Below are 16685 nucleotides of genomic sequence, written 5' to 3' on the forward strand. Positions count from 1 at the left end.
GCTAAGTATGAAGCAATATAGGCTGATCCCACAGGAGCTGTGTAGTATTTTAATTACAAGTTTGTGATAATTGTCTGGATTCCTTCCTTGTGTAAATCCAGTGAATGGACATGTTTCCATATGATGACAAGTTTCTACCTAGCATTTTGTAAAATTCCTCCAGTACTTTTTCTCTGGAGAATCTGAATAAACACAAAATGTTGTGATATTTTGATGAAGAGATAAACACCTTTAACATACACGTAATTGTGAGTATTGCCTCTTAACAACTAAAGTTTTATGACAAGATATATTCATTAAATGCAGTAAATATTCATTCTTACCACAAGACTGCTGTCCAGAGAAAGTCTTTTCCCAAATTCCCTTTTCTGTAGCTGTCTTTTTTTCTCCATAGCTGAGGTTATTTTTTTTCCTTTTGATTGACTAGAAATGCCAGGCTGCTTTCAGCATCACTAAAAAAAAAAAAAAAATAAAACATTTAAACACATATTTCAATATCTTACTTAACAGTTACTGTCTTTCATCATTAACTTTGTAATAACCCAGCAGCTAATGACTTTGTGTTTCTAGTACACTATGTTCCAGGAACAAATATTCTGTGCCAAAAAAATCTAAACTCTCCAAACAGAAATATTACCAATATATTTGGGTAGTATCTCAAAGGAAGAAAAAAAAAAAATCTGCTACAACTCTCTTTATCAATACACCCATGCTTCCATGGTCTTTTTTGAAATGGGCTGAGAGCTGAATTTGCAGAGCCAATGATTTACCTGACGCTGGGCAGGGGGAGGGAAAGTTTGTTTCCCATTAATTGCACTTCTCAGTAAGCCCTGCTTGTTGGCACATCTGTGCTGCCACTGTGATGTACAAATTTTGGACCTAATCCTAAAGAGTTCTAAGAGCTTTCAACTCCCATTATCCTTAACGAAAGAAAAACGCCCTCAGCAGTTTCCTTAGATTTTTAAGGTCAAAGATTCTGCTGTGATAATCAGACAGTCCCACTGCCTGTACAGTACACTCAGGGAATTCAGACCACAAAGCTTCCACAGAGAGAATTAATCTTTCCTCTTTCATAGGGCTTGGTAAGTCCTGGCCAGTGGTTTCTACTAAAACCAAGCCACAGTTTACAAGTAACAACTACCGGTTCTCTTTGTAAATGTTCACCCTGCCATATGTATCTGAAAGTTTCAGCTTGTATATTAAGATAATATTTATTTGTGACACAGGAATATGGGCAAAATTAATGAATTTATTCAGAATATACAGAAAGTAGTAGAATGATAACAGATATCAGAGTCTAGCCTAAATAAGGCAGGAAGATGTGCTCATACAGAACCAAGAACAGGAGTTATCTCCTGCATCTCATAGTGACTATATTTACTCTATCAGAGTCTCACTGACTGAAAAAACAAGACTTGGTAAAAGGAAAGGATCTGTGTGTTTCCAACCCTTTCTGCTTGTTATGAACATCACCTTGGGTTACACACAGCCAGGTGATGCACAGATACCTCTGCTGTAGGGTAGCACAGCTGGCATTCCCAAAAGCAGCCTTGCACATGCCCTCCAAACACATTTGCATGCCTGTGGATAGACATCTCAGGCACCTGTGAACGATGCCATCTGTCACTGTGGGGGTATCAAGCAGATAAAACCGTCACAGCTCTTTCCTCAAGTTGACCCTGAATGCTCTGCCATAAGGGCACACAGGGGCCTGAACGTGGGCCAAGCACAGGCTGCCTGCAAGGAGAGCAGGATGCTCCAGGCTCAGCCTCTGAAGCCAGCTGGAATTCAGAGGGCTCCCAGAGGCACACACACACTGGGATCATCAGGAACGCTGTGGGCATTACACTGGGACTGCTCTTTGAAAGCACTTCCCATGGGGAAGCTGTGAGTGCTCCAGCTACCAAACCATGCAGTGGTGAATTCAGCCTTCTGTTGAACAGCACCTCGTGTCTCCTATGCTTCTTTTGTTGTTGTGGTTTATACTTATGCAAGACCAGAATTCAGGTCGTTCTCCCAAACAGATAAAAATTAACCTGTCTGTATATTCATCTAAGGAGCACATGCAGTGAGAACACGTACTTACAATGGTGGGAAAAGCTGTTATTGCACTGTAATCGCTGCTGCCTTGTGAGGTTTTCTTCAGGTTTACCCGTAAGCCCTCGCTTGCTTTTTTTTATAGTTCCAGCCCTAAAACTACACATGCTATTTAATTCAGTTAATAAGGAATCTCAATGATGTACTATCACATAATTCCCATTGTTTCCTGATTAGTGAGCAAAATAAACACCACAATAGATTCAAACAAACACAGCAGCATTGCATGACACTGTGTGATTATGCCAGAAATTAGCAAAAGACCTTAGGTAATCATTATATCATTCTCTTGAGTATGTATCATGCATGGAGAGCATGACTTCTACCAAGGGAGCCTTTGTTGAGCACAGAACTACTTAGGAATGAGTTAGTGAGAGCTACAGCTGGAGCCAGTAATCCCCATGGAAGGTCAAGTACTTAATATGAGTTAAGTGCCTGAAGTTTCCATCTGCAGATATTTGGTGGAACCACCCCAAATTCTAGTTTAGAAGTAAAACCAGGAAGGATTATTATTAATTATTCCTATAGTTTATATCTTGCCCTGGGCACTTGAAGTGGATTTACTGCCATACCTAGCACAGCACAAGGACCTACTCATGTACTGGTGCAACAACTCCAGACCTGCTGGCTCCACTCCTTCCCCCACATACACCTTGGGAGCTCCTACCTCTGCACGTTACCTTTAGCAAGCTGTCACACATCAGTCTGAAGAGTTAACCACCTAGGGCTAAACACACTTAAAGTTTTGAATTACAGGTAATTATCAGACAAGATAATACAATACTTGTACCAACATATGTTGATGCCTCAAAGTACCCATCTCAGAAGGCCTTTAAAGAAAAATTATCATCAGAGTGAAGCACTTAAGAAAAACAGAGCAAGTTTCCATCTTAGAATGGTCTTTTTTGTGCATCACACTGCTCATCACAGAGAAAAAAATGACCCTTCCAGGTAAAGCTCTTTTCCTCTGAGACCAAACAAAAGACTAACAACAACTCAAAATGGAGCTAACACATCCACTGGGAAGCTCAGCAGAAGAGAACAGCAGTCCAGATAGATCAGTCTTGGAACACCAAAGTACTGAGAAGCATTTTGCCCAACCATCAGAAATACTATTTTTGTGCTACCAAGAGAACAGACTATAGAAATTTACCTGCCTTCCGTGACCAATTTGTTTGTCAATATGTTTACAGCAGAGACCCCAGTGCTCAGCACTCAGACCCTGAAAATCCCATTTAACTCAGTGGAACCCTGAACTATTGCAAAGTCACATCTGATTTATGGCATCTTCACCCATACTGCACTCACACATGCACATTTCCAAATCTTTGGGGGCACATCTTCAAGTCCTTTGTGCTGCAGGAAATGTTTCTGCTGTAGGACTCTTCCCTAAGGGACTATAGGGTTCATCTGTGTTGAGCATATGTGGGCAGGCACTGGGTTTAGAGCACTTGGTGATGAAGGCTGTATCCCCAAGAAGCATGTGGGGATCACTCTAAGAGAATGCAGGTCCCAGATGTTTGCCCAGTGTCTTCTCAGGTTTGTGCTGAGCTCAGGGGAGAAGGTTTTGTATGGACAGAAAAAACTCTCAGAGGAAGACCCGAGTGTAATCATGGTTCAATAGGGTATTATCCTCCCTGCTCAGGAAGCCAGCAAGCCAGAGGCATCAGCTTGATTATATATCCCAAGGTGCAGTGTTTTTACTACTCAGTACAAGAATGTTCATTACTTCAGGAGATGGCTTGAAAAGCATGCCCTGGAGAACTGGTGTGATCAACATAGAAAAGCACTCTCTAAAATCTATGCAAGAAATTTCTTGGATTATAATACCCTCTTCATTTCTAGTAGTAACAAAGGATGATTGATGTATATTGCTTTAGCTGATGAAAACGTACAACATTATATTCCTTGGATAAGCATCTGAGATATTTTCAGGCAGTTTGAAACTGCAGTCACATTTCAACAGAGCTATGCCAGCATATACTGTGTGCTAGTTCCCAGCTGGCATAACTGTTTGGTAACTGGAAATGGACTGTATTTATTTTTCTCTTACAAACATGTATAAATTTAACAATTATGACACATGACAAAAGTGACAGCTCTGCAAACCAGCATCGTTTTGTTTAAATTCAGGGCAGATACAATGCAGTCTCCCCACTCTTGGTTTTGCACAACTTAATGCTGCCAGGAGGCAAAACACCCGTGGGGCAGCAAGGAATTCCCTCTCAGCAGCCAGCTTGTCTTTCCCAGGTGTTAAAAAGAGGAGAGTATTTGTGATTTGTGGAAATCTAACTGTTGGGTAACCAAACAAAGCCAGAGTTATACAGTGATCACCTTTAAATGTGTTTTCTACTCTGTTAGCCCTACTTCCTTGATGGCCAGATTTTAGACTGAGAGAAAACAACCAGAACTGGTATTATCCCTCAGCAAAGAGAGGAGGAGGAAAATGATATCACTGGCATAGGTCAGGACGCAGCAATGAGAAAGTAAAGATTGTTGTCAATGGAAATGTTAGTTAGAATGAACAGGTGACCTAAAGGTGAAATATTTTATATCTCATTATCAATCTGTGGAGTGATTCAGTTTCCTAGGAACCTAATTGAATTGAATTGAGTCTGTCATTTTGCAGCTCGGTTTCTTTTGCCAGCTCTGGTGTTAACACCAATGTGCATACACTGGCTTTTGTTGTGGTCTTTGCAGGGAAAGTACAGTAAGTACAGTTCATCGGGGCCTCTCAGAACTGGAAGGAAAAAAAGATTCTAGAATTAAGGAGTTGATGTTTGCATAACAGACCAATGTTCAGCTCTAGAAAATGACTGCATTTATCTTGTTAGGCATAGACCACTCAAAAAATACTAGGTTTATACTAAGCAATTTGATTATTTCCCTTGGTTTTTTGGTGGGGTTGGGTTTTTTCTTCCCCTAAAGGCAGAGTATTCAAACCATTCTGCCTAGTCATTAAAAGGCAGCTGTGAACATGGTTTCATTTCCACATCCTTATCTCTCCCCATTATGGTATGTAGCTTGGTCATGACTTTAAGTGACAAAGTAGAAAAATAGTTCCTAAATTCTCCTTTGAATTGGTATTTCAAAATTCAGTACTAGGGAAATAGAAAACTGCAGCAACATCAGCACTTCTGCAACCTGACAGCTAAATTCTTTTTGTTTTGCCCCAGTGTATTTCATAGCATTGCCAGGGGCAGGCCCTGCCTCGTGCCAAATACTCCCAGGTATTTGCTGAGGCTGGTCAGCAGTTCATTAGCACTAATGTACATGTCATGCACTCACACCCACTGGATTAGGTTGCTATTTAGATTAGCAAGCTGCATTTTTGCAGAGAGGGAAGGAGAATGTGCCATGTGCCAGCATTAATGAGTTAATTAAATTAGAAAAATTCCAGTGGAGGAAGCTAAAATGCTTAGATGAGTAGAATATTATGGGAATTAAAACACAGCAAACACAGCACTGCTGTACCATTCTGCCTACATACCTAGATATTGACTGGCTTTGGAAAGTTATATTGAAAAATGTCAAGTTGTTCTGAAATATCTGGGTAGAATAATATTCTTGTCTAGTTCTCTTTTTTGTTGTTCTTGTTTTCCTGTGGAATAATTCATTTTGATACACCCCAAATTTCTTACAGTCTCTAAAGCTGTTACAAAGTTTATTGGAACTGTATAGGCAGTGCCCAGAGACAACTGTGCCCTACAGTTATTTTGTGACCTAAAACACTCCCTAAACCAGTGGTCCTCTAGTTCTGATTGAAAATTGTCCAGTGGTCATAGATTCAATGGTTTGGGTTGAAATGGACCTTAAAGATCATCTTGTTCCAACCCTCGCATCACGGGTAGGGATGCCACCCCACTATCCTGGGTTACTCCAAGCCCCATCCAACCTGGTCTTGAACGCTGTCAGGGATAAGGCATTCACAAGTTATCTGGACAACCTGTGCCTCATCCCCCTCTGAGTAAAGAATTTCTAACACCTAACCCAAATCTCTCTTCTCTTAGTTTAAAATCATTCCTCCTTGTCCTACCACTGCTCATCAGGCACCAGGCCACAGTAAAGTAGACCCCCAAAGAAGTGCAGGAAGGGCCAGAGGTGGATAAGGAACCGTCTCATCTTTTACCCTGCCTTGGCAGGGTTTGGACTAGATGGTCTCCAGAGGTCCCTTCCAACCCTAACTATTCCATGATTCTTTGCTTTTTAAGACTTTATTTAGGTACAATGACACTAACACAAGGCAGTCTACAAAGAGACTGAGGGCTGACTTCCTTGAGAGCCAGATGCTGTGGATCTCTCCTGCCCTTACCCCGTCCATCAGAAGGGAATCAGTAGAGAACATGGGATGGTCCCAGCAATTTCTGACTGGTGATCACTTGGCCAGCAAAGAACAGACTCTTAGAATGTTCTAGAAACACAACTTTCAAGAGAAAGTATGCCAGCTCTAAATTCCACCCTGTTTCAGTTTTCAAAGTATATTTATGCTTTCTTCATGCAAGATAATCTTCCAATTATTCAGCAAACTAAACAACCAGTAAAGCTTTCTATAGCACTGCTCCTAGGATTTAAACAAGTTAATATTAAGGGCTTAAATCCAGTAAACCTATCAGTGTGCTCAAAATAATACCAGGAATTTCAATACATCAGAAAATAAAGAATATGGCATTAAAGTTGTTATTACTACGACAGCTGTCAAGATGAATTGCATGAGAAGCATTTAAAAGATTTATATCTCAGTATCTCACCAGGTTAATTAAATGGATGCATGCATTCATTTAAGAGGATAAGGTGGGTTGCAGTGACATAAAATGAGAGGGCACAAGATTATATTCTTTCAGCATTAACAAGAACAGGTTGAACCAATATCATTTCCGTATTCTGTAATAAGCATGATTCATCCATTGCCATTTTCAGCTCTCATTTTCTTTCTGGCAGGAAAAAAAAAGAGACTATGAACATAGACTAACATAATCAAAGCTTTAACCTTTTCAGTGTTTTCTATTTGGATTGGCTGTCCATTTTTATCATAGGATTTCAGGGCCATGCCTCATGGGGGAGAAGAATCGCCAGTAAATTACACCAAAGAATGTTGGAAAGGTCAAAGGATTACCCTCCCCTGTTTGCTTTTATGGGACATATGAAGCATTCATATCATGCAATAAAATTATCGAGACAAAAATGATGAAAGATAAGCAGACAGAATGCAGGAATCTGTAGTCAGGACAGCTAGGGAAGAAAAAGGATATATTACAGTGTTATCATCAATAAAAAACAGATTATGACAATGGTGTTTCTGTATCCTTAGCTTCTGCACTGAAATCAAATCCTTCAGAGCAGTGTAAGACCTGTAACCAAGAAAGAGATATCCAGGCATGACTGAGACTATTCAGGCTGAAGGAAACATTAGACCCAAAGCTCCCATTTCTTGGCTCAGTTTCTAACCACCTATTATTATATATTGCTTATTACCAAATACTACTATAAATTATGTGAAATAGGTTATTATGTGGTAAACATGCATTCCTTTAGTCACTGAGCCTCTTTCAGCAGTGCAAGGCTGTTAACCTGCAAAAGACATGTTCTGAGCACAGCAGCAGCTGCCTCTGGGGGTTTCAACACACATTTGTCTCCCTCGGGAGCCACAGCTGAGCTTAGTCAGAAATAGTCAGTTCCAGGCACCTACAGAAGCTGAACTCCAGGACTTGAGGAAATTTCACTGTTACTGCTCACAGACCTCAAGGGTTATGTGGAGATTTTGAGGTTCAAAAGCAAATGTGCCATTTATATCCCAATAAAGACTCCTCTGGCATCAAGTAGATGCAACCTCTAATCTAGTAGATCATTAATAGAGCTAGTTGTTTCTCATGGTAAAATGGCTGGCTGGCAGCAGAAACCCAACAAGGATCTCATCAAACACTGAATTACAAATCATCTTCAGAGGCAGTGGCATCCAGTTCAGCAATATGTTACAATATTCAGAAAAATAAATGTAATTAAATCCAGCATCTGAATCAGTTTGACAGACAACTAACTGGAGGAAAGAATTTAAAACACATAGTCAAGTTCTCTAAGTTTTGCTCAGTTTGATTTGTGTTTTCTTCTCATTTTTCTTTCACTGACATAAATCAAGGCACTGCTCAAAGTCCAAGAACTGCAGACCTAAGACCTGTAGCAGGGTCTCTGTTGCAAACAGGGGTGGATTGTCAATTCAGTTTTTGAAACTAGAACTAAGAGCTTGTGAAACGTGCCTAAAGATCCCTCCTTCTCCAAGACAAATGCATTTCAGTCAGCATCTCTTTTGCCTGCCCATCTGTTGTAATCATAATCCAGAGGGACCACTAAAAATCATTGGTTCATTGTGTGCACTCCACCCCTTCCACCTGCACTGCTAAAAGAGATGATGATGTCTGCAATGGTCACAGTACCCTAAATAAATGTGACTCTGTTTAGTCCTCCTCACCAGCACAGATTAAAGGAATGAAAGATCATTTATTTACTGTGGTATTCCAGCTCAGTGGATATGAGGAATTATTAAACCATCTTGACATAGTGTTCAGTCATCTGATTTTACTCCACAGAGCACTGGGTAACACTTCAAAACGTTCACATGGCTCAAAGAAAAACTCCCAATAGAAAGCACTGTAAAAATGTTTCCTTAGTTACTAGTAACACGTTCAACATCCAGTTCTGTGCATCCTTAGATAACCAAAGCTATTTGCATCAGAGGGAATATGTCAGTGTCTAGGCTGCAGAACTTGTTTCTAATGAATCTGGGGCTTTGTTGGTTGTAACACAGTGTCTCACATTTCACCTTGCTATACAGACGTTCCCAGGGGGCCACGGGCTGTCCTTACATTACAGGCAATAACCTCATAATGAAGGTATTAGTTCAATAGCAGCCCAGAAAAGAAGCTGAATCAAGTTCATAATCCCTTTCGGTCCTTTGAAAAATAAGGGAAGATAAGGTACAGTGAAATACATGCCCTCCCTTCATGACCTAGGAAGTGGGGAGCTGAGAAAGGACTCCACTCCTCTATTTGCAAAATGTGAAAATAACTCCTCCCCCCACCATGACTGGAGTCCACCCCGGGGGAAGAACAAAAGGGGAAAGACAGCACTGATCTCTTCCAGCCAAACCAGAACTAAGCCCCTGGTTTGAAGGGAAAGACTAGCAGGGAATGAAGCAAGAACCTCCTCAGTCAGCTGAGCAGCTCCAGGTGCTTCCCACACAAAACACCGTGCCTATCTTTATCAGAAAAAAAAATTCTTCATGTATTTCTTATCTTTCTGTGCAAATACCTTCAGAGTTGTGTAAATCTGGGCAGTTAGGACAGCTATAGCTACAGTGACAGGTCCTTGGACTTTGTGGTCACCTCTGTTCACTGCTATGGACAAGACACACAAGAGATGTGGTACCAGAGCAGAATTTGGAGGTGCCAGAACTAATTTAGCTCCTGTAAGGATGGGCACTGAAAACCTTCAGCTGGTTCCCCACCTTTTCAGGCTTTACAGAAGCTAGAAGAAGTCTACTCTCATTTCAGCTGACCTAACATCATCTAAGGATGATCCAAAAGAATTCAGCTCCAACTTTCATGCACGCTTCAGCAGTGTACTTCATGGTCACAGCAGAAAGGTGGCAGGGTACAACTCAGCTCTACCACCTGCAGTGTTTTTGTAGGATGTATTCCCTATACATTGTTGAGAATACATAAAGAAAAACTCTAGGGAGATATCCCAGCCAATAAAAGTTTACTTTATTCTTACACAGCAGAGCATGTAGGACTGTGGGATATCAAGACCATAAAATTGAAAGAAATTGATACACATTGATTAAACTCCATCTTCAGCTTATGGCCAAGAAAACTATCATGGAAACATTAAAAATGAATGATGTTCTCTCTTCACGCATATTTTCTTAATGGTGACAGAACACTGCACAGTGTTGGCATACCAAACAGCCCTCCACCTCTTAGCTCTGCAATTCTAGAACAATCTCATCTCAATCACCAAATTCAGTTCTGGGCCAAAAGGATAGAGACAAACTTTATGGAATTCAGACAATTGCAGCAAAGGTGAATAAAGTATTGACTTGGTGAGGAATGATTAAACAGTCCCTTCACTGCAGTTTTAAACAATGACAAACAGACTAAAATGGGAAGGAATGACCATCCACACAAGTTTGAGGGACATATCCTAACACTAGAGACAGAAAGAAATTGATTAGGTTTATTGACAGTAGACTGAAAAGAAATAGAGGAGGAAACGATGCTGAGTATCTGAAGAAATTACCTAAAGTGAAATCCAATGCAGAGAATCAAAGGAACGCTTGTCATATGAAAAAAATAAGGCAGGATGAAGTACAATAACAAACACTGAAAGTGAGGATGCTGCCAGAAATGAGACGTCCAACAACCCTGATAAGGAAGAAAAGAGCCTGCTCTTCCTTTCTTCTCAGTATCTCTGTACTTTGCTGTGGTTCATCCACACTGGAGATAATGAAAGGCTTTTGCTTTTGGAAAAAGTGTTACTCCATCCTTCCTCCCCATGCCATCAGCTGCTGGCAGTGCTTATTCCAGTTCCTCAGTGTGAAGACTGCCTGTCACACACTGATTTCTAATTTCTCCATCTGCCAGAAATGTAATAAAGACGTAAATTTTTTAAAAAATTAATGAATTTCCTATTTAAAAGGTTCATAGCTCTTCTATGTTTTATGTCATTCTCTCATTCTTTAACTCATCTGTGCTCAGTTCTACCAAATGAAATGTCAGTGAACATATAAACTGCCATCACAGATAGTAATCCAACACTTTGGGATTATGGATACAGTACTACCCAGAAAATATTAGAAAGAAAGGAGCTATACTCTTAGAATTTCTTAATCTCTCTCTCAAGCATCTGTCTATTTTGAATGCAGAGTAAAAACAGTTCAACTACAAAAGAAAAAAGAAATAACAACCACCAAACCAAAACTACTGACAATTCATAAGTCAGTTATTCACTAAAATCTGAAAGATGTCTTTGCTTATATTAGGAACAGTTAGGTTGGTACAGAATTTCTCATCCACTTTTTTCTATAGAATTCATGCAAGATCTCAAAGTAGATAATTTTTACCTAGATTATTTCCTGGATGTAATGCTATGCAGATTTAGATAAAGCCTTTAAGAGTATTGTTTATGCACCTCCAGACTTGCAATAATCAAAGTTATTCAATATTCCTCTTAAGCTCAAAAATTAAGCTGGGAAATAAAAAGTATTATTAGTATGGAAGGGAAAAGTGTTAACACACTTGCATGTTCTAAATGATCCACTGTGAATTTGAAAGTTTTGAGACCAAATATAATCTTTAAAAGTATTTTTTTTTCTACATAAGGTTTATTAATTCAGGGTAGATTGGGGGAAAACAATTTGAGCATAAGCAAGGGAAAAAAAAAGAACAAAACTTGGTTCATTTCAGGTAAATCCTAAATGTTTGCCCATATTTTGAACTGGAGATTTAGGTTGATTCTCTGACTTCTCCTGTCCCGGTTTCTCCACTACACTGTGAAGGTAGTAATATATTAAGTGTCATTTACTGAGTAAATCCTCTTTGTCAAAGACTTTAATAGTGAAACTTTCTATTAGTGCTGCTTCTCTGTGTCATTACTCTTCTCTATCTACCAGATGTGCACATCACTATAAACTCAAACAGGGGAATAATCCTCTCTCCAAACTCTGTGCTGTGCAGTGGAAGACACTCAGTTTTCATTCACCTCTTTGCTGTTCTGTCAAAATTAATTTGATGGGAGAAATTCAACTAGAACTGAATTAAAGCCAACAAAGAAAAGATTCTGCCACCAAAAGATTCTGCCATCTGTCTGCTGTGAGACAGATATCCTCTACTCCCTCCACAGATTTAAACCCATCTTCCCTGCAGGGGAAACGAGGAAGCATTAAAGCAACATTCAAAAAAAAAGAAAAGTTAGAGCAGGCCCCTTTTTTTCTTTAGTAGTGTGGGAATTAAGCAGTTTACTGCAGTCTTCAGTGCTGTTCACCTTTGATTTTCCTTGTTGGCTCACAGTAACATTACCTGCAACTACTGAAGAGCAGAAACGGGACTACAGGAAAGGGAAGATAAAAGAAAAGAAGAAGCCAGGTGGGGTCTTCATGGGACTTCTTGCCTAAGGGTATGCCCTAAACACACAAAAAGGTTTCACATCCTTCCTCTCTTCTTGGATGAGGATCCTGCACATTGAATCTCCACCTCTGCTTTGCCTCACACATGGCTGTGCCACCCCATCTGAGCTGAGTATGGTAGGAGCCAGGGGGATCCCCTGGTTAAGTGAGAGATCTCAGCAGGGGTCTCAGTTATGCTTCCCATAGTTATAAACTCTTGGACTCTGCATCCAAGCTCAGAATATTCTGAGCATAGGATCCATAGGATCCAAACCTGGAATTCAGGTAGAGAGGAATAAGTAAAACAGGTAAAGCATAACTTGTTTTCACACAGACAACAGCCAGTGGGTAAAAGTGAGACTTCAGTGCTATACTGGGGAGACAGGACACACCAGTAAGATTGGTTCCCTGCCAGGAGCAAGGAAAACCCTGCCTGGGGTTTGTGGTGCATGCCTGCCTGTGCACTGCCATGCTGCCCATGGCTGTGTACCTTACAAATCATTCTGTTCCCAGGACTGCACCCAAAACTATCATCTAGGTGATAAATTATTTTCAATGTCTTATTAAAGCTTTTTCTTGCAACAGGAGAATTTTCTGGTAATCAAAAAGAAAGGCAATTCACTTGACTAAAGATAAATTGGTAAATATAAATGACAGAACTGGTTTGCCATGAACATCTGGATGCATTCCCAATCAATAACACCAAGACAGAACTGCAGCTTAAGGAAAGGAATTTAGTAGTTTTAGGAAAGCACATGATTAAATCCTAGACAAGTCTACAGTTTCTCAAGCAGAGAGACAAGAAGAATAGCCAACCTGAGGCTTGGTTCCATGTGCTGCTGTTGCCAGTCATTTGGAGTTCTCTTTCATTTATTGGTGCAACCTCAAAATACAGATGAAGATCTTGGTCTCAAAAGCTAGAGCTAACAACCAGTGACATAACAAAGAGCTGTTTACTAAACTGTTACACCAAGTTTCACTTTAATGTTTTCCTTCATAGCAGCAGATGTTAAAAATCTTTAATGACTTAGCTAAACTTCTAGTAATTTCTAAGTGTTTCTCATATGTAACTGCAAAGAGAACCTAGGCCTTTTACCTCCAGCATAATATGGGGATTAGATAGGTCTGATTATTAATAAGTGGGATTTTAGCCTTTCACTTCTGGATCAGTATTTAAAATTCAGATGAGGTTGATATTAAATAAAAGTGATTTCCATCAGCTGGCTGCTCAATGACCTCTAAGAAATATTACAAGTTGGTAGTGGACAGGTGTCTATATGATCAAAATACACTTCGCAAGCACAGTTGGCACCCTGGAATTTTCTTATTATGAATCTATAATCTGCTCCCCCCAGTTCATAAATGCAAAGTATTCAGGAGCACTGAGATGTCATTTAAAAACAAGGAGGATACAATGTTCTTTGCTAATCTCACAAACAAAGTACCTCTGTTTCTACAGCAGTTTTGAGTCCCTGGACATATGCTTTTGTGCACTGCAAAGATTATCATTCAGGTTATTAAAACTCATTAATTAAATGTTAGATATCAACATTAAAAACCAAATTAAAATCTAGAGTGCTGTAGGTACTCTCTCAAAATCTCACCATGGTGTTCACTGTAAAGAGAATATAAATACACACAGCACCAACAAAGTATCACACAAGGTGTCTCCCATATGCATGAATCTACATTAATTGAATCAATATTCCCAGACATACACATAGAACTCATAGAACTTGTTTTGGTAGCAAAAAATAGTAAAGAGTTTTTGACAGGAGAAGGTGAGCCCAACCTCAAAATGAGGTGGTTCTCTGATCAGGAATCAAGGCAACAGCTTTGTTTGAATAGGATTTGGGGGGATGGGCAGGGAAAACATCACAATATTTTATGGCTTTTGAATAACCAAGCCCAAAAATCAAGCCTCAAGCTTTTAATCTGTTTCTCTAACTCATTCAGAGGTTTTGTCTGAGAACACGTGAGAAAATATTTTCCATGAACTTTTCTTTCTTATATCAATTCTGAACAAAGCGAGGCAGAGCCCTTCAGGCTTAGGCCTTATGGCAGATGCAGCTTCATAAAACTGTGAGACTTTCCAGGCCTGTCATGGAAGTTTTTGTGGACTTGTCAATTACTCACATCTGTGTCAATGAAAGAGCAGGAAAACCTCGTACAGAATCCAAACAGGGAAAGACACTTTGGTAGAATCAATCCCCAGCAGTTTAAATACACGTGCAAGATGTTTCGCCTCTCTGAAAAGGAACATTGTTTGGTCTGGCCCTGTTCAAGATGCCATAGGATTTATAAGAACATAAAAGAACAGTTGCTAAGCTTGGCACTGTTGTCCTGTAGGGGAAGGACTATGGATCCATCCAAGAACAGAGCCCTCACCTCAATGTGGGAACAAAACACAGACGAGATTAATTAGCTCAAGAACAGAGTAACCTTAATTTTGTGAAAAAGTGAGAGATATGAACCACAAGAAAAAAAAAAAAAAAAAAAACAACAAAGTTTTCTAATGGTCCTAACTAAAAAAGTCCTACTAGAAATTTCCTCCTACTAGGAATTTTCTTTTTAAACTGATTTTCTCATCCACTAATTTCCTCTGCAAGTGGCAACTGAAATATGGGGACAAAACTACTGCTAAGCAACCCTAAGCACTTAACCCTTCAGTCCCCAATTTAAATTCATTAAAAGGAGTCTGCGTTTTACATATATTTTAGATGGAGTGGTTAAAAGGAAGAGGAAGAACAGGACTGTGTGCAATCAAAGCAAGTACCCATGCACCCATTTTTATCACTTTCCTGTCACACTGTCCAGCAGAACAGCTATAACCTGCTCAAACGGAACCACAAACACAAAAAGTTAAAAACTAAGGATAGCACTGTTAACAAATTGCAGATGCACGAGACTTGTCCAGAAAGACCTCACAAGTCAGCAATGAGAGGAAGAGAGCAAATCATGCAGAAACTATTTAATCAATGAGTAAAGACAATTATAACATCTGTTAATCTTTTGTGTAGGTTATAATTAGATGCTGCGGAGGAGTAGCCTTTAAGGGGGAGGCAGGGAATCCTTTAACATCTGCTAGAAGGGCAAACACTGTGCAATAAATGACTTTAAATGCAATCAGCAAAATGAGGGCTGAGCAGAGTTCACAAAAGGCCTGTATAAAAGATTGAGGATAACAAAATATTTTGCCAAAGGTCAACTCCTGCAGCACTAGAGCTTGAATAATGAGTTCTAGTTTATAGGCCACATCAAAAACAAACGTGATTTTACCGCTGAAAAACAATTCTTTTCTCATTTGTGTCATTATAGCAAAAGCACATGCTGCTGCTGTATATCACGTCAGCTTAATGACTTATTAGGGCTCTATCTATCAGCCTTGAACAATTTAGAATAAACAGGTAGGCGTGATGTATTTTAAAGGCCAGAATTCGGTCTGATTAGACTGACACAGAACTGCGTCACACTGTAAAGGTGATGTGATTCTGACTTTAAATAATTAATCATTCAATAGCTTCTAAAAGATCTAATTATTTACTCATTTTGCTGTTGAAAACAACCATATGCTTTAAGCTGTTCCTCACTGAAAATGTGAGTCCAAGAGGGAGGTATTTTATCCAGTTTAACATGGCCCTCTACTGGCAAAATAACCCCCCAAAATCTTATCATTATGTACCATTTTGTCAGATCATTTCAGAGCAGCAGAAAAGATCCTACATTTTACAGCAGTTACACCAAATCTTAAAAGATAGAGTAGATCACGGATTTAGGAATTTGCATAAATTAAGTCATCACTTAATCTCTCTAGAATTCCCTTGAGGAGAGCACTACTTCCTTTCACCCACCAGATGCAGCTCTGGCCATCAACAGAGCTCTGAAGAAACAAGCCAAGTGCTCATATCTAGAGGAATAAGTCATTTTAGAAGCAAATGCAGTCCTTCTACTTGTGTCAAGTTGTGCTGTATTCCTCAAGGAGTGCCACTTGATTCCCCACAGGATTGATGCACACATGTGATTTCAGTTTGCACAATTAGGTAATACTTAGTATAGGCGAAACAAGCATAATACAGCCCAGCTGCCAAAAGGGTACTGTTTGAAATACAAATGCTAACTACCACCAAGAGCAACTTCACTGCAAAAGAATTCCTGCCTCCTTCTTTCCTCCACCATTGCTGAAAATCCACAGTGGCAATTCAATACAGCTTCAATCAAAGCTAAGCAGACAACGCAATTCGCCTGTGTTGTTGCATGTGGTAATTAACTCTTCCTATTTGTATTATGTCTGAGCAACAAGGAAACAAAAGGATACCATAAAGTACTGAGTTTAACAATTTAGATAACGATGAATTATAAAAATCAATTAGCACTCTCAAAGAAAATAATTTGTGACATGCATCTGATTCTGTCCAGACCTATTGTGTGCAGA

General features: G+C 39.6%; 1 protein-coding gene across 2 annotated transcripts in view; it reads right to left on the bottom strand.

Moving 5' to 3' along the window:
- The window catches only part of NCKAP5 (NCK associated protein 5), a 334856-nt gene extending 334444 nt beyond the window's left edge, over nucleotides 1-412 (bottom strand). Inside the window, exon 1 of one of the 2 annotated variants that reach the window (XR_011152040.1) lies at nucleotides 324-409. The gene's annotated coding sequence lies outside the window, so the exon portion shown is untranslated. Of the gene's footprint in view, nucleotides 1-323 lie in introns of both variants that reach the window. The other variant, XR_011152041.1, reaches the window with a different exon arrangement.
- Between the last annotated feature and the right edge of the window lie 16273 nt (nucleotides 413-16685).

This window comes from Aphelocoma coerulescens, chromosome 7 (assembly GCF_041296385.1).
Source record: "Aphelocoma coerulescens isolate FSJ_1873_10779 chromosome 7, UR_Acoe_1.0, whole genome shotgun sequence".
Lineage (NCBI taxonomy): Eukaryota > Metazoa > Chordata > Aves > Passeriformes > Corvidae > Aphelocoma > Aphelocoma coerulescens.